The sequence below is a fragment of the Ambystoma mexicanum genome, chromosome 6p (assembly GCF_040938575.1).
Source record: "Ambystoma mexicanum isolate Mex_15411 chromosome 6p, UKY_AmexF1_1, whole genome shotgun sequence".
In the NCBI taxonomy this organism is placed as follows: Eukaryota; Metazoa; Chordata; class Amphibia; order Caudata; family Ambystomatidae; genus Ambystoma; species Ambystoma mexicanum.
In genome coordinates this window covers 1,088,970,190-1,088,988,891 of record NC_090935.1, presented here as the reverse complement: position 1 = coordinate 1,088,988,891, position 18,702 = coordinate 1,088,970,190, and positions in this window count along the sequence as shown.

Genomic DNA, 18,702 nt, shown 5'->3' with positions numbered 1-18,702 from the left:
TTGGGCAAGCATAAGCGACATGTAACTGTCATGATGCCCACTCCCGGGGAGCCGGTTCAAGCCCTGCGTCCCCGAAAGCGGACATCCAGTCCCCAAGGAAGGACCCAGCAACCCCATATAGGGGCCCTTTGGACAGTGTCCTGGCGCCTATGGCGCCAGGCTCATAAAAGACATCAGTCCTGGCGCCATAGGCGCCAGGCTCATTATGGGAGTGCTTGGGTGCACTTACCTGATGCAGACCATGCTGCAGGATCCCGGCCTCCTTGAGGCCTGAAAGGAACTACTTTACCTGTGGGACTAATTTACCATCCGGGCGTGGTGGCGGAAGGATACATACCTGATTGGAGGAAGGATACATACCTGGAACTTCTTCCAAGGCTATTTAAACCCCACCCGAACAGCCACACGTGCTTCGCGTTGTTCTGCATCTAGTAGCTGGACGCTCACCGTGTCTGCTCCTGCATCCTGACTTCTGCCACGCCTGCCAGCATCCTGGATCACCTGCAAAGGAAGAGAAGAAGAGAACAGAAGAAGGAAAAGTCCTTACCTGCTAAATCCATATCCCGGAGACATCTCGCCGACAATCCTGAAAAGGAATACTTTTATTTAAAAGCTCATCGCGTCGATCGCTGCAGCGCCGCATTCCACTCACCTTTACAGGGCGCCTCCATGTTCAGCAGCGATCATCCGGATTCGCAGTCACGCCCCAGCGCGTAGGGAGAAAAAGACCAGAACAAAAGGTGAGAGAGAGAAGGGAATAAGGAAAGCTAAATCTCCATGTTAAGACTTACCTGTTGATTCATTCCCTCTTCATTTCGGGTCCGCGCCGCATCCTGGCATTTCCGGACCCCGGCCCCTAAGGGGAAAAGAGACATCAGCGTTAATGAGCGAATGAAAAGACATTACCAAAAAACGCTCATTAAAGACTTACCTGATTTCTACAAGGATTTCACCTCTCATCTCGGGTCGGTGCCTGTTCCCCGGCATTCCGTACCCCGGCCCCTACGGGGGAAAAGACACTAGCATTAGTACATTAATGCATGGACACAAGGGGAACCTCTTATCAAAAAACTTACCTGGAAGCCAAGCAAGTTTGGTTCTCACCAATCCGAAAATTCAGTGAAGTAACTGGATACCAACGCGCCCCTGCATCAGAAGCAGGATGGAGAGCTCGTCCTTCCAGACCCTAAGGTGAGACGCTACGAGAAATCACAGAAGGGTTTCGAGGAGGGTGAGAGGGGAAAGTGGGAGGCCGATTGCATTACCCTGCAGACAGTTAATCCCCTATTTTCGCCTACAGAAGGATACTTCTGCGAGCCAGACAAGCCAGATTTGGGGGCCCGGTCCAGTCCGTCTTCCGAACCCTGCGCATCACATTAGAAGAGGTCACAGCAGCGCGAACCAGGCCAGCGCCTCCGTGGGAGTCAGGTGAGCTTAACAGAACGCAAAGCCTTCCTACAAATTCCCACCCAGGCGCTATGGAAAGTTCTGAGACTGATCAGTTGGCCCAATTACTGGGGGAATTACAGGCCGAAGTACATGCCGCTCATCAAGAGACTAATGCCCTCAGGAGGGAATTAATAATATCAAAGGAAAGAACTGATGACCTGGCCAGACAGCTTTTGCAAGGTCAAGCTGGGCAAACTCCTCTACCTGGTTCTGGAGGGAACCCCGCTCCTGTGGTTTCCAGTAACCCTGTGCAGATTAATCTACCTGAAAACATGCCGCTGGCCCCACCCGAACGCTTTGCTGGGGACCCCAAACGATTCGCCGTATTCATGAGTCAGTGTTGTTTGCACTTCCTAAGCAGACCTGGGGCCTTCCCTAATGATCAGACCAAGGTAGCCTTTGTATTGTCATATCTCAGCTGCCGATTGGTCAGTTCCACTGGTTACTCAAGGTGACCCGATTCTCCGTGATTTTCAAAGGTTTCAAGCAAGCATGGAAAGGTTATTTGCTCGACACTCTCAGGGGCAGGCTCTGGATGACGAACTTCTATCCCTGCGACAGGGCAATCAGGACCTCCTATCCTATACTGCAACCTTTAATAGACTAATTGTGGAAACGGGATGGCCAGAGGATAAAAGAGTCACGTTGTTTTATCGAGGCCTTCACGGAGAACTTAAAGATGTCTTGGCCCAACTTGTAAATCCGCCCCAAGAATGCACAGAGTATATAGACTTAGTGGTCCAATTGGATCACAGACTTCAAAACAGAAAAGCAGATCGGTCCAGGTTTGAGACCCCGGTGTTGGTCAAGACCCATGCTAATCCCAAGGGAGTTGATGTCTCTGAGCCTATGCAAATTGGAGGGGTTAAAGGACCCTTAACTCAAAAGGAACGTGAAAGGAGGCGGCAGTTAAAATTATGTCTTTATTGTGGGAATTCTGGACACTTTCTACGAGATTTCCCGGCAAAACCGCCCCGAAAGGCGGTAGTAGCCGCTGATAAAAACCATGAAGACTCTGTTTCGGGAAATGACTCCGCCCGACAAGTGTAGGGGTCTGCTTGCCGAGCTTGAAAACTAACTCTCAGACCTCGCATTTCATTGTGCCAATGGTTCTCGTAGATCCAGAACAGCCTAAGCGGTTGCATGCAATAAAGGCATACATCGATAGTTGGGCTATTGGAAACTATGTGGATCGTGAATTGGTCTCTAGGATTAACCTTCCTCTCCGTCCTAAAACCAGCAAAGATATCATCACCACAGTCGATGGAACTGAAATTGCCTCTGGACCGGTAACACATTCCACTAATGAGGTGACTCTTATTGGTCCCGACGGCCATCGGGAGGGTGTTGTGTTTGATGTAATCAAGGCTCCACAGTTTCAGGTTATTCTTGGAATCCCTTGGTTAGAGACACATAATCCTCAAATTGATTGGCGAGCTAAGAGAATAACCTTCCCGGATTGTACACAAACCTGCTACCCAGAAAACCTGAAGATTAATCTAGCATCTGTAACCTCTGCCTCCATGCAACTACCTCTGGAATACCAAGACTTTCAGGACGTCTTCCAAAAGGAACAGGCAAACACGTTACCTCCTCACAGATCGTACGATTGCCAAATCGATCTGGTGCCCGGTGCACAACCCCCTTGTAGCAGGATGTATGCCCTTACCGAACCTGAGAATCTGCATTTGAGACAATATTTGGATCAATACCTAGCTAATGGTTTTATTCGCCCGTCAAAGTCCCCGGCATCCTCGGCTTTGTTCTTCGGGCCCAAAAAAGAAGGCGACCTTAGAACTTGTATCGATTACCGCGCATTGAACCAGATAACGGTTAAAAACCGTTATCCTCTGCCTCTGATCCCTGAACTCCTTGACCAGGTGAAGGACGCTTGCATATACACCAAGTTGGATCTCCGGGGGGCTTATCATCTAGTACGAGTTAAAGAAGGCGACGAATGGAAAACTGCCTTCCGTACTAAATATGGATTATTCGAGTACCAGGTGATGCCTTTTGGATTGTGTAACACGCCGGCAGCCTTCCAATACTTCATGAATGATGTCCTTCGGGAACTCATCGATGTTTGTGTTGTCGTATATATCGATGTCATTCTGGTGTACTCCTCTTCGGAATCTGATCACAGAAAACACGTCAGGGCAGTACTTGAAAAACTGCGCCAACACAAACTATTTGCTAAATTGGAGAAATGTGTTTTCCATACCACAGAAGTCGAGTTTCTAGGTTTCATCCTGACACCCAAAGGAGTCCGAATGGACTCAAGTAAAGTGGATGCCATCCTCAAATGGCCATCACCTAGCTCTGTAAAAGGGGTTCAAAGCATGCTCGGCTTTGCCAATTTCTATCGCAGGTTTATCCCGGAATTGTCACGCGTGGTACAACCCATTACTGCACTCTTGAGGAAAAATAAACGTTTTGAATGGTCTGAAGAAGCCGAGCAGGCCTTTCAGGATTTAAAAGCTAAGTTTACCTCCGCACCTATATTGAAACACCCGCGTCCAGATCTCCCTTATGTCGTCCAGCCTAGTCATGGGAGCTGTCCTGTCCCAAAGAGATCCCGAAACCAACCAACTGCATCCCGTAGCATTTTGGTCCAAAAAATTCTCGGCACCCGAGGATAATTATGCAATCTCGGACAAAGAACTGTTAGCCATTAAATCTGCTTTTAAAGCCTGGTGGCATTATCTGCTTGGCGCTCGACATACCATCACAGTGATCACTGATCACCGAAATTTACAGTATTTGAAAACCGCCAAGGCTCAGTCATCACGGCAGCTCCGATGGGCTTTGTTTTTCGCTGAATTTGATTTCGTGATTACCTATCGACCTGGCTGCAAGAATGGCAAAGCAGACGCCTTATCCCGAATTGGAATGGGAGAATCTGATACAAACTCAGAACCAGTATCAATAATTCCCGAACAGAGGATTCTAGGTATGACTTCGTTACAGACGCTTGAAGACATTCAAGCCAGAGTGAAACAACTCCTGGACCCTACAACTTTACAGGAATGGATACAAAAGGGATCAGACTTTACCATAGATAATGGTTTACCTTATTTCCAAGGACGCTTATTCCTGCCACATAAGGAATTACACAAAGTAGTTATTTCCGGTTATCATGATACATTAATAGAGGGACACCCCGGTATTGCCAAGACAGAGGAAAAGGTGAAACGACAATTTTGGTGGCCCTCTTGGCGAAAAGATGTTAAATCTTTTGTGATGTCCTGTAGTGTTTGCGCCCAAAATAAAAGTCAAAAGAAAAGACCAGCCGGTCTCCTTCAACCTCTAGACATACCACCAGCACCCTGGCACACCCTATCAATGGATTTTATTACAGACCTGCCTCCTTTTTCGGGGTACAATACTATTCTGGTAATTGTGGATTTGTTTTCCAAAATGGCCCACTTTATTCCTTTGAAAGGTTTACCTTCAGCTTCTGTCCTAGCCAAAGAATTCCTCGAAAATATTGTTCGGCTACATGGATTCCCATCTATACTAATCTCTGACCGGGGAAGCCAATTCATTTCCCACTTCTGGCGCAAATGTTGTCAAATGGCGCAGATCGACGTAAGATTATCGACCAGTGACCACCCTCAGACCGATGGTCAGACCGAGAGGACAAATCAGACCCTTGAACAGTACTTACAGTGTATGTTACAGCAATCTGAAAGCAACTGGAAAGACATTCTTTGGATAGCCGAATACGCATATAATAATTCGGTACACTCTGGAACTGGCCACAGTCCTTTTTATGCTTTGTTTGGGCATCACCCTCGAACCTCAAACCTTGACTCACCTCAGAACCTCGGAATGCCTGCAGTAGAACATCTGCATTCTACAATTACCCAAGCCTTCAAAGAGGCAACTACGCATTTACAACAAGCCAAGAGAAAATACAAGGAGAATGCTGATCTACATCGGAGTGAAGCACCTCCGTATTAGATTGGGGATCAAGTGTGGTTAGCTACCAGACATTTACCACTCAAAGGGCCTCGAACTTTTAACCCAAAATATCTGGGACCTTATTCTATTACGGCAATAATTAACCCAGTGGCTGTTAAACTTGATTTATCAGCTAGTATGCGAATTCACCCTGATTTTCATGTGTCACTTCTGAAACCAGTGGTACCTGGAACCCGACTACTCAAACCTCCAGAACCTATTCTAATAGACGGGGAGCCCGAATTTTCGAAGTGAAGAACATTTTAGACTCAAAAATGTTTAGGTCAAAACTGTTCTACCTAATTGATTGGAAGGGGTACGGACCTCAGGAGAGGTCGTGGGAACCCAGCGACCATGTGCATGCACCTCGATTAGTCAGGAAATTCCACCGACTCTTCCCAGACAAACCAAAACCCCCAGAGGGAACAACCTTGGGAGGGACCTTGGGCGGGAATGCTGTCATGATGCCCGCTGCCGGGGAGCCGGTTCAAGCCCTGCGTCCCCGAAAGAGGACATCCAGTCCCCAAGGAAGGACCCAGCAACCCCATATAGGGGCCCTTTGGACAGTGTCCTGGCGCCTATGGCGCCAGGCTCATAAAAGACATCAGTCCTGGCGCCATAGGCGCCAGGCTCATTATGGGAGTGCTTGGGTGCACTTACCTGATGCAGACCATGCTGCAGGATCCCGGCCTCCTTGAGGCCTGAAAGGAACTACTTTACCTGTGGGACTAATTTACCATCCGGGCGTGGTCGGGGAAGGATACATACCTGATTGGAGGAAGGATACATACCTGGAACTTCTTCCAAGGCTATTTAAACCCCACCCGAACAGCCACACGTGCTTCGCGTTGTTCTGCATCTAGCAGCTGGACGCTCACCGTGTCTGCTCCTGCATCCTGACTTCTGCCACGCCTGCCAGCATCCTGGATCACCTGCAAAGGAAGAGAAGAAGAGAACAGAAGAAGGAAAAGTCCTTACCTGCTAAATCCGCATCCCGGAGACATCTCGCCGACAATCCTGAAAAGGAAGACTTTTATTTAAAAGCTCATCGCGTCGATCGCTGCAGCGCCGCATTCCACTCACCTTTACAGGGTTCTCACCAATCCGAAAATTCAGTGAAGTAACTGGATACCAACGCGCCCGTGCATCAGAAGCAGGATGGAGAGCTTGTCCTTCCAGACCCTAAGGTGAGACGCTACGAGAAATCACAGAAGGGTTTCGAGGAGGGTGAGAGGGGAAAGTGGGAGGCCGATTGCATTACCCTGCAGACAGTTAATCCCCTATTTTCGCCTACAGAAGGATACTTCTGCGAGCCAGACAAGCCAGATTTGGGGGCCCGGTCCAGTCCGTCTTCCGAACCCTGCGCATCACCTTAGAAGAGGTCACAGCAGCGCGAACCAGGCCAGCGCCTCCGTGGGAGTCAGGTGAGCGTAACAGTAACAGAACGTAAAACACATGTAGTAGCAGACTCTAGTTAACGGCACTAGTTTTGCTAACACACATAACTTCCTGATTCCAGGATCTGTTGTATCTTAATCAACAATGACTCATTGCACTGGCCCCTTTGGAGTCGAGCGTTAGTAACTGCACAAGTTCCATCAAGGGTGCTTATAACCCAACAACTAGACATAAACCCCTCTCCCTAGACCACCATGGAAATGCATTGGTCTGTCTGTCAAGGACTCTAGTATATCACAGTTCCCTCCTGTACTTATCTTTAGTCCGGGAGCCCCACAGGACTTCCCGGACGATGAAAACTCTGCAGAAATGGACCAACCAGCAGCGTGTCTGTCCTCCTGCCGAACCGCTAGTCCTCCAACCGTCAGCATAACAGTGCGATGGGCACACCCAGAACTCCTGCTTCCTCCGACAGCATAACGCCTAGCAAACTAAAATAAGCCGCACCTTTCGGGCGCCGTTGCCGGTTAATAAGCTGTGAGTAATCAGAGACAGCTGGCAAAGCGCGTGCAACCCAGGACTACAGGTGGCCGCTAATGCTGCTGGGAAATGTAGTCTTTGCTTCCCCACATCTCCAATGCACTTCATTGTGCATAATGTAACACTCCCCGTCTGCCCCATCCTCTATTCCTGCCAGTACCTCCTCTCCCAGGGCTCTTCCCAGGGCCAGGTTTATCCGGGTGGCGCAAATGAAACTGTCTCACCAACCTGGCGGCATGCACAGCTCCTGCAGGTTCCCAAGAACAATCCTCAGGGCCATAACCTTTCCATTGAATTAAATACCATAATTTCTTGTGTCTTCTTCTGGCGTCCATGATCCGTCTTACTTCATATTCTTTCTGACCTTCCTTAATCACAGCCGGCGTTTGTTTCGTAGTCATTCCCGGAGCTGCGGGTTTAAGTAAAGACATATGGAACACCGGGTGTATGGGTAAAGTTTTTGGCAAACATAATTTAATTGCTGTGGGAGACACACATTTTATTACCTCATATGGTCCAATAAATCTAGGCATGAACTTACGTGACTCCACCAATGATAAATTCCTTGTTAACAGCCAAACCCTATCTCCAACTTGATACTTGGGACTGTCCTGCCTTTGCTTGTACGCTTGTTTCTTGTAGGCCGTTTTAGCCCATTCCAGATTTGCACGTGCTTTCTATCTGATCTCAAGGAGCAACTGTTTACGCTCCTGTAACACCGGAATTTGTTCCATCTCTGGCAAATGTTCCGGTATCGTGTTCTGTTCATGGCCATACAAACATTCATTAGGTGCCATCCCCAAAGAGGCATGTTGGGTATTATTATACGTAAATTCCGCCAACCATAGTGCTTGCACCCAAGATTCCATAGGCTACCCCACCTGTATGGCACATGCCGGTAGTGTAATATCGCAGTAAAGACTATGGCATTGGTCTTTGCATAAAACAGAGTACACCAATATGCATTCTTATATGTGACAATTTATTTTTCAATTAATGATTTTTTAAAAACCAGCCTATACGGGCTGTTGTATCTATGTCACCAATATTCAGCTCCTTTTTCAAGGAGAATTATATACAAAAGTCATCATATTGTATCTTCATATGACTAACAATTTGTAGTGCTAATAACTTGTGAGGGTTAGTATCCAAAGTGACTTATGATGTGGTTAAGCTACATAACACATCTATCTAGACATAACGCCTAGCAAACCAAAATAAGCCGCACCTGTCGGGCGCCGTTGCCGGTTAATAAGCTGTGAGTAATCAGAGACAGCTGGCAACGCGCGCGCAACCCAGGATTACAGACGGCCGCTAATGCTGCTGGGAAATGTAGTCTTTGCTTCCCCAGCTCTCCAATGCACTTCATCATGCATAATATAACACTCCCCATCTGCCCCATCTTCTATTCCTGACACAGACACCCCTAACAAGGAATGTGGATTGGGACAAGTACCCAGTCTTTTGGCACACCACACTGCATTCATGTCAGTTTCGGGCAGGGCTGTCTCGTTCTTTGTGTCACACACACAGATACCAGACACCCATAACATGGAATGCATATTGGTCACACACTCCATTCACCCAGGTCCCACACCAAGGGTGTACCCAAAACATACTGTTACGCTCACCTGACTCCCACGGAGGCGCTGGCCTGGTTCGCGCTGCTGTGACCTCTTCTAAGGTGATGCGCAGGGTTCGGAAGACGGACTGGACCGGGCCCCCAAATCTGGCTTGTCTGGCTCACAGAAGTATCCTCCTGTAGGCGAAAATAGGGGATTAACTGTCTGCAGGGTAATGCAATCGGCCTCCCACTTTCCCCTCTCACCCTCCTTGAAACCCTTCTGTGATTTCTCGTAGCGTCTCACCTTGGGGTCTGGAAGGACGAGCTCTCCATCCTGCTTCTGATGCAGGGGCGCGTTGGTATCCAGTTACTTCACTGGATTTTCGGATTGGTGAGAACCAAACTTGCTTGGCTTACAGGTAAGTTTTTTTTTGATAAGAGGTTCCCCTTTTGTCCATGCATTAATGTACTAATGCTAGTGTCTTTTTCCCCATAGGGGCCGGGGTACGGAATGCCGGGGAACAGGCACCGACCCGAGATGAGAGGTGAAATCCTTGTAGAAATCAGGTAAGTCTTTAATGAGCGTTTTTTGGAAATGTCTTTTCATTCGCTCATTAACGCTGATGTCTTTTTTTCCCCTTAGGGGCCGGGGTCCGGAAATGCCAGGATGCAGCGCGGACCCGAAATGAAGAGGGAATGAATCAACAGGTAAGTCTTAACATGGAGATTTAGCTTCCCTTATTCCCTTCTCTCTCTCACCTTTTGTTCTGGTCTTTTTCTCCCTAGGCGCTGGGGCGTAACTGCGAATCCGGATGATCGCTGCTGAACATGGAGCCGCCCTGTAAAGGTGAGTGGAATGCGGCGCTGCAGCGATCGACGCGATGAGCTTTTAAATTAAAGTCTTCCTTTTCAGGATTGTCGGCGAGATGTCTCCGGGATGCGGATTTAGCAGGTAAGGACTTTTCCTTCTTCTGTTCTCTTCTTCTCTTCCTTTGCAGGTGATCCAGGATGCTGGCAGGCGTGGCAGAAGTCAGGATGCAGGAGCAGACACGGTGAGCGTCCAGCTGCTAGATGCAGAACAATGCGAAGCACGTGTGGCTGTTCGGGTGGGGTTTAAATAGCCTTGGAAGAAGTTCCAGGTATGTATCCTTCCTCCAATCAGGTATGTATCCTTCCCCGACCACGCCCGGATGGTAAATTAGTCCCACAGGTAAAGTAGTTCCTTTCAGGCCTCAAGGAGGCTGGGATCCTGCAGCATGGTCTGCATCAGGTAAGTGCACCCAAGCATTCCCATAATGAGCATGGCGCCTATGGCGCCAGGACTGATGTCTTTTATAGGCCTGGCGCCATAGGCGCCAGGACACTGTCCAAAGGGCCCCTCTATGGGGTTGCTGGGTCCTTCCTTGGGGACTGGATGTTCGCTTTCGGGGAAGCCGGGCTTGAACCGGCTCCCCGGGAGCGGGCATCATGACACATACAGTCACTGGGAAGGCTCCAGCCAGTCTGGCTTGGACTTCCCTACAATACCATATATGGTTCTTATACCTAACAGCCGGTCAGGGGGAGGGACAGAGTCATGGCTTCCCAGGACTTTGGGAAAACAAGTTAACAGGTAATAGAAGCCAAGAGGCCACAGGGTCCATCAGGCCTTCTATCAGGAATCCACTGATTCCTATGGCAGGGCCTGGGTATCCCAAAATGGAGGATACTCACAGCACCCATCATATTCAGCATGGAGCTGCCACCAGCCCATACCCTGCTCTGTGGGCCACACACAGGTGCCCAGAAACATACACTAGGGGTACAGGGTTGTACCCCTCACCCAAGGGTGCCATAAGGGTATCCCAAGGGACCTATTCACCACAACCAAAAAGAGGAGGAGCTGCACTGCCTGGAGTCCCACATGGAGTCCTGTGCAGAAAACAACACAGAACACACATGATAAGGGAGTACAGGACAGGGACATGGATGCCCTGTCCCTCCAATGCATTTCCAGCATCACAGTGTTGTGCTCCTGAAGAAGGGGCAATCATCCCCGAAGCACATAGAACATTTTTTGGCCTCTCCCTCTGAACATTAAAGAATAAAGAAGTTTCTAGTACTTTAATGGAGTTGTGTGTTTAACATGTTGGAAAAGAAACATGGGAATTATTAATTTGCATTAACAGTATTGGCTGATTGCTCAGCATTAAGGTGTGCAGGGGACGGGAGTGTCCATAGATTGGACACCTTCTGTTGTATATCATATCACGGTCTTGTGTCAGGGTCGGTATTCCTCCCCTGCACCCAAGCATTTGCTAAAAACCTAGTAAATACAATTGAAATTCTAAAATCTCATGGGGTGTGCACTGATCGTTTGACTACATGATGGGTAGCAGCGGTTTATGGTCAGTGGCTACTGTCACCAGTTTGCAGAGAATGTAAATTTGGAAGTGGTGACACCCCCACATGACGCCAGCGCCTGCCTCTCAATTTAGAGGTACCGTTGTTCTGTGCAGGACAGGGCTTTGCTTGCGTACGCCACTGGCCTCACTTACCCTTGTGAGTCGCTCTGAGTCAGGACTGCTCCCAACCCCAATGGGCTGGCGTCCACCATGATTTCTGACTCTTTCTGCGGATCGAAGAAGGCCATGGTTTCTTTTCCAGTCAGTATCTTTTTTTATGGCTTCAAACGCCTCTTGCTCCTTCGCGGTCCACCCCCATGTCTTGTCCTTCTTGGTTAGCAGCCTGAGAGGCTCGGATATGGTTGTGAGGTTTGGAATGAGGCGTCCACAGTACGTGACCATTCCGAGGAAGCCTTGGATCTCTGATGCACTTCCTAGCGACCTAGCCTCTTGAATATCATGTACCTTGTATGGGTCTGGCGATATGCCCCCTTTGAGAAAGATGAATCCAAGGAATTCAATGCACTTTTGCAGGAATTTGCACTTTTCCCTGTGAAGGGTAAGCTCCAGCTGCTGAATTCTCTCGTGTGTCTTTTCCAATCTTTCCATGTGCCCTGCCTCCGAAGCGGTGAACACAAGTATGTTGTCACTTAAGTTGATAATGCCACCCAGCCCTGCTAGAGCTCCTTGAATCGCGTTCAGAAACTACTCAGCTGCTGAGGATACCCCAAAGTTGAGGCGCTTGTACTGGTATAGGCCTCTCTGCGTTGTGAATATTCAGATATATCGGGAGTCTGGGTGAAGTTCCAGCTTGTGGTAACCTGCTCTCAGATCAAGCTTTTGAGAACAGCCGGGCTCCCTGCAGCTCCCCCACCACATTATCCAATGTCAGGCTCAAATGTCTCTCCGTTTTGGTGGCCAGGTTGGGGAGCCTCATATTGTCACAACCTGCAGAACCTCCCCATTCCCTCGCCTCACCTGAGTCTTCAGTGGTGTCTTTGTGGGTCTCAGAATCTTTCCTTCTCCTACTCCTTTGGTCTCTTTGGATTTATTTTCCTTTTGCTGATGTAAATAAGGTCGGAGGCCACCGTGACCCGCAGGGAAACCAGGTCAGGGGGAACCCCAAGGAGCAAGCTCACAAAAAGTCCAGGGAAAGAGCTTTATTTGGCAAAAACCCTGTTGAGTTGTTGTTGGCAGAACTTGATTATGAAAGTAGTGGAGATGCTGTGAAGCTGCTTGATGACAAAAGTTATTGAATTGGGTGGTTTATAACACAGAACCACATGGGTAAGTAATCCTTTCCTCTTGGGTATAAATGTTTCTCTCCTCGAGGGGATGTCTGACTGAATTGCAGAAAAGTTCCAGGATACAGCCGTAGTAAGGGGTACACAGTCTAAGAAAATAACTAAAAGGATCTAACAAAGACAGTAGGAGCACTGTAGAAAGAGTAGAGAGTTAGGACGGTCACCAATGGAATTGAAACTGAACAGGAGTAAACAAGAGCAACATATGGAAACGTACTTCTGAAGAGAGGACAGAACAGCAAATAGAGAGAGGGAAAAAAAAGAATCGCCAGAAGGAGGAGGCGGAGAAGGAACAAATGAAAGTTGCTGGTGCCTTAACAAGATGGTGAAAAGATAGACAAAATAGAACCAACCCAAAAGAAATACAGACTGTGCCGGTGCACGGAGATAGCAAAATGAAAACAAGGGGAAATCACCGGCAACAGTCCTGTGGAAAACCAAGGAGAGAGGTAAGTAAGAATCGAACAAGAAAAATGCGCTCGAAAAGGAACACGGAAAAGAGCAGCCAGAAAATAGAAAACCGAAAGTAAAAGTACAGCGAGGGCGGACAGCACCACGAAATAGAGGATAAGAAGTATAACGAGCAGAAAATAGTAGCAAAAGAAATACTACCAAAAGAGAGGGAAAGAAACTACAAAAAAGAAAGGAACTAAGTGTGGCAAGAAAGTGCTAGTACAACAGAGCGAAGTACAAGCAAGCGCAGGTCCAGGAACGGATACAACGCACCGTGTATCTGGAAATGGCAGCCTAAATAACAGCGGCGGCCATGTTGGGGGTAGACTAGACAGCTGAGGACGGTTCTAGCGAACATAGCCTCACAGCCTCCAGCGATTCCAGTACTTCCAGGGTCAGAGCATGACACATATCCACGCAGATTTGCACCGACCCCGGCTGTTTCGGCTTTTGTGCCACCACTATGGTAGATACCCATGGGGTTGGCCGTTCCACTTTCTCGACAATAATGTCTAAATTCACCAGGTTTTCGAGTTCCTGATCCACCCGTCCTTTTAGGTAAAATGGTATTCGACAATGTTTAAGTGCCACTGGGCGGATCGACTCGTCGATGTGTAATTTGATGGGTTTGCCTCTCAACTTGCCCACCCCCACTGTTAGGGAGAATTCTTCAGAGTGGCTAATTTCCCTTACCTACTGAGTCCCTCAGCAGCTTTGCTGGATTTCTAAGATTTCTTTTTTTCACCTGGTAAGAGTGTGATCCTTTTTTTCCACTCTTACGTGTGTTTTGCTGTGTGAGTTTAACATGTTTTTGTGTTCATAGACTGTGGAGCCTCACCTACTCCATAGGAATCATCTTTTTTACTGTGTGTTACGCAGCATCTTCAGTGCAGCGACACAGGGTTGTCTTTTTCAGACTTCCCACTTTAAACTCCATTTTCTGGGACTGACTACTGTCTCCCAGAACATGTAAAGTTGCCATTGACTTTATTAATCCTTTTAAAATCACAGCCCCAGTACAAACTATCTGGAGTTCTGGAAAGGGTTAAAAGCAATCTCTTTTTGTCTGTTTCTCATGGAACATTGTTTCCTTCCCTTTTCATTAAGATTTGGCTGGTGGCAGTGGTAACTACCCTATTTTTCCCACTGTGTTATTTTAAATAGCCTTGGTATTGTTTCAGGCTATCTTAGTAGCCTCAAACTTAAACCCGCTGGACCATATATACTTTTATACGGTTCCGGCTGGGTTTATCCGCCACTTCTTTTTGTAAAAGTCTTTCCCGTGTTTTACTCTGCGCGCCAAACCAGGTTTGGTTCCTTCGTTCGCCGTCCTTTGGCGGGCTTCTGCACAGAAGCCTTCCTTAGGCGCCTAAATGTCTGAGGGGGACAGGATGTGAGGGAGGGGTTTGAGACTCCCTGCACAGGGTCTCCTTGGAGACCCATGTCGCACTCTGATATGATTGGCTTTGTTGACTGTCCCGGCGGGACAGCCACCCTGCTGTGTGATTGACAGCCAGGCTGTGGGAATGGGGGAAAACTGCATAAAAAACAGGTTTCTGGGACTGAGAAGGCAGAGTCGCCACTGGATCGAGAGAACCTAAGAGAAGCTGATAGAAAAGGACCTCTACCACGACTGAACCTCCCGGTGAAGCCCTGCTGCGGGACCGAATCGCCAAACTTTGACGACAGGGAAGATCTGCAAGGAATCTTCTCCCCTTGAGCTGGTGGGAACAACCAGTTCGCCAAACTTCAAGCCAGGCCTCCCTCCTCTGGTCGAATTTGCTGTGCACAGCTACAGTGAATGGATAGCCAGGAGGAACGGACCCTGCTTGGGTTTTAAGGAGAGCACCTTTTATTTGTTGCTTTGTTCTGCTGCTGGTTTCTTCCCTGGGCAGTGCAGGACCCTCCAGTCTTCCTACTTCGTTTCAGTGCGACAGTCGCTTCAGGAACAGTGAGGCTGCAGGACCAGCCAGGAACGTCTGCCTCAGCTACAGCCTTCTTTGCCATTTAAGGTACTGTTCAAATGCGGTCGCCCGTTTTGTCCGACCCCGGTAAAAGTGTTTGAAATGTTTTGCCAATCAGAGGGCTTGTCCTTCTCTATTCTTTAAAGCAACTTTTCGTCCGACCAACTTCGTTCTGAACTCTTGGCAAAGACTTAACCGCGAACTTCTCTTAACTGTGTGATCCTCTACAAAGACTTTGGTCCATGGAATTTGGCCCAGGCCTCCTGATTTGATTTCCTCAATGTAGTTACTTTTTCTAGATTACCCTGCTTGCTTACTTGTTGGTGCTGCTCAACTTTTGTCTAACTTTGTCTTTCCCTCCCTTTTTAATAGCTGGAGTGCCATTTTGCTCACACTTCACTTTGAGCTTAACTTGTCCAGAATCTTTTGGGTGTGGTGTAGTGTATTAAGATTGTGATTTTTCAACTGCTTGATAATAGTGAAATGTTTTATAACTGATGTGCATATAAATGTACATTCTTTTACTCAAAAACCTTGAGTCAGTGTTTATTTGAACCATAGTAATTGCTGTCCTTTGTGTAACTATTGATACTGCTCACTTTACTCTCGAGATAAGTCTGGCTGCTCAGCCATCGCTACCACTTTACTGTGTAGTACAGGCTTGTACCAAAGGTGAATTTGTACTGTCACTTGTAGTCTTAATTGTGTGTGGTGTTCCCAAAGGGTACTGCATATGATTCTGCCCAACGCCCACATACACAGTTTTGAACTTCTCCAGGACAGCATTAATGTGTTCGACGTACACCCCATATGTGAAGTGCATAATCACTAAGGCTTCAGCAGCAGCACAGCTTAACAGTGTGTCCTTACTGATGTCTGTGACGAAGAATGTTGCCTTGATCTGATGTCATGTATTACTTTGGTTGTGAAAACGCCCTTCAGCGGAATGGGCTGTGTGCCTCCGAATGTGAAGATCCTGGCCTTTGCCGTAGCAAGTGGTGGCAGGCCCGGAAGAGCTTCATAGTGCTGGAAAGCCATCACACACACTGATGCCCAGGTATCAACCTGGACTGGTGTCTCTGCCCCTTCAATATCCACCATGGACTTTGGCTATTTCCTTTTTTTTGTTTTCAATGAGCCAATGCTTAAGATAAAAATTATCTCCTCCTCTCCCTCTTCTTCTTCCGCTATGTCCCGTTCTTCTAGCACTGTCACATTCTGTTGACGTCTCTAGACGTTGATGTTTGTTCTGCTCAGGCCTTTTGGGATTGCCACCGGAGTGGGGGCCTTGCACATTCTGGCAAAGTGTCCCGTCACTCTGCACCGTCCGCACACCCTACCCTTTGCCGGGCATTCACCAGCATGAGGGAGGTCATAGCCACACTTAGGACAGGGCACAGGATTTTCCCCTCTCTCTCTCCTTGGAGCCCACTGTGGCTTTGCAGTCATGGACCCTTGCTGTCGACTCACCGTACACACCTCCTCCAGCTTGATAGACCGGATTGCTGCATCCATCTTGGTGGCCCTCACCTCTGCCAGCTCATATGACCTCCACGTCTCTAGGATGCGAGCAAGCGTGAGCCCAGGTTCCCTCAGTACTTTGTGTCATAGTTTGCCAGAGGCAGAGCACTGTATAAGTTGGTTGCGGATCATCTCCTTTTCATTCTCCCAAGCACAGGTTGCTGCAAGGTGCCTGAGGCGTCCATAGAACTTATCAAGCGACTCCACCTCCTTCTGCTTGGCAGCACACATGACGAACCGCTCGCAATCTTGATTCGCCAATGGTATGAAATGCTCCCTCAGGCAGTCCTTCACCGCTTGGTACGAGCTGTCCACTGGTGCAAGGGTTTAAAAGATTTTATGTACCTCTGATCCAGCCGAGTATATGGGGGTGGACACTTTCACATCCTCATCCGTCTCACTGTGGCTCTAAAATACATGTATAGTCTCTCAACCCAGAGGTTCCATTTGGGCCCCAGGCTTGATGGATTGCCTGTCATGTCGAACTCCGGCATGGGGGCCAGAGAGCCTTGTTGGCCGGGACCGCCTCCTGTACAAACTGCACCCCCTGCAGGTCCCTGACCATCCATCTCAGCGTCGCACTTGTTCTCACTCATGGTTCCCTTCTTCCTTACAAGTCCACACATGTCAGTGTGCACTGGCACCTCCTTAAACATAGAGGCCACAACTCCCACGTGCAAGAGGGCATGAGTTGTGCAGGCAGAGGCCGCAACTCAGAAAATACCCTGACACCACTCTGGGGCAGGATGCCTTTCCTTTGGGCTCCAAACACCTCCCAACCCTGATCTCCTTTCACCGTCCTGACAGTCTTTGTGTGTTTCCTCACTCTCACTCGTGCACCATGATCCTTCCCTTGACCTTAATTGATTCCATATGCATTCAACAAAAAAAACACTTTTTTTTCTTTTTGAGAGTTGGGCCTCTTTTGGGCCCTCTGCGCGGTGTGCACACCGCAGGGTGCTGCATAGTGGCTTCCAAAAATTAAACCTCAACCGCAGAAGCACTCCGCATGGGAGCCACTGCCCCCGGGATGATCAAAATGGCAGTCAAAGTCTCACTGCGATCAGCAGCTGGCAGGCACTAAGAGGAATTAACGCTGCCACCCGCTGTTGCAGTGCGGACCGAAAACCTCTTCCCTGCAAAGGTGCCGTCCTCGTCGCTAATGTTAAGGATTTCTATGAGCTCTTATGGAGCCCCGGGTGTAGCTCCCCCCCCCCGCCGTGACTAACCACGCAGACACAGGTCTGCTGCTGTGGGGCTCCAGGCGCACTGTGCTTAGAAGGCATGGGAATGCGCCGTATATGAGTCTCCAAGTACAAACTGTAACGTCTGACTTAAATAATACGCTCTCTCACGAAGGGAAAGCCTTTCAAATGGATTCCTAATTATGCCAGTCATCAGCATGGCAAACCTGCAGACTCTCACAGTGCTGTAAAACAATAATGTAAGACAAGCGTCTATAAATACGGTGCCTCCCAGTCTGCCTCTGACTTAAATGAAATGTAACAAGCCAACAACATTTTCCTTAACTGCAAGTGCCGCTCTGGTGCCTGCTGGTGTGAAGCAGTCTCAAGAATGAGGAGCACATCCTTGTTAATTTATGTAGACACGGTTCAATCGGCCACGCAGACAGAGAATGCGTCCCGTTTCCAGGCGACATGCCTTCCCCCAGCAGCGACGCTCCGAACAGGCCCTTCCTGTAAGGTGCATCCGGTTGCTAGGAAGCAGCATGTACAGCAGCCAGTGTGTCAGGGCACTGTAGGGTTCTTTCCTCAAGGGTAACGGCACTGCAGCGCACCACCCTTGCACGCAGGTCTGGACTCCGCATTGCCCCAAAATGATGAGACCGCCAAAAGGAGACTCACCACAGCTACAGAGTCCTGCCCCGGAGCATGCACTGAGAAGTATATAAGTGAGGGCAGTTTCGGGAGAGTGTTTAGGTCTGAAACCAGATTGAGAGGGGGGTAGGAGAGAAAGATTAGTGACAAAGGCTGAGAGCTGGGAATAAGCAAGGCTTCAAGTAGTTTAGAGAGGAATGGGAGAAGAGAGATTCGACGGAAGTTAGAGGTAAGAAGGGGATCAGCAGAAGGTTTCTTCGGGATAGGGATGATGGTGGCATGCTTAAATGCAGAGGGGAAGGTGGCTGAGGAAAGGCAGGAGTT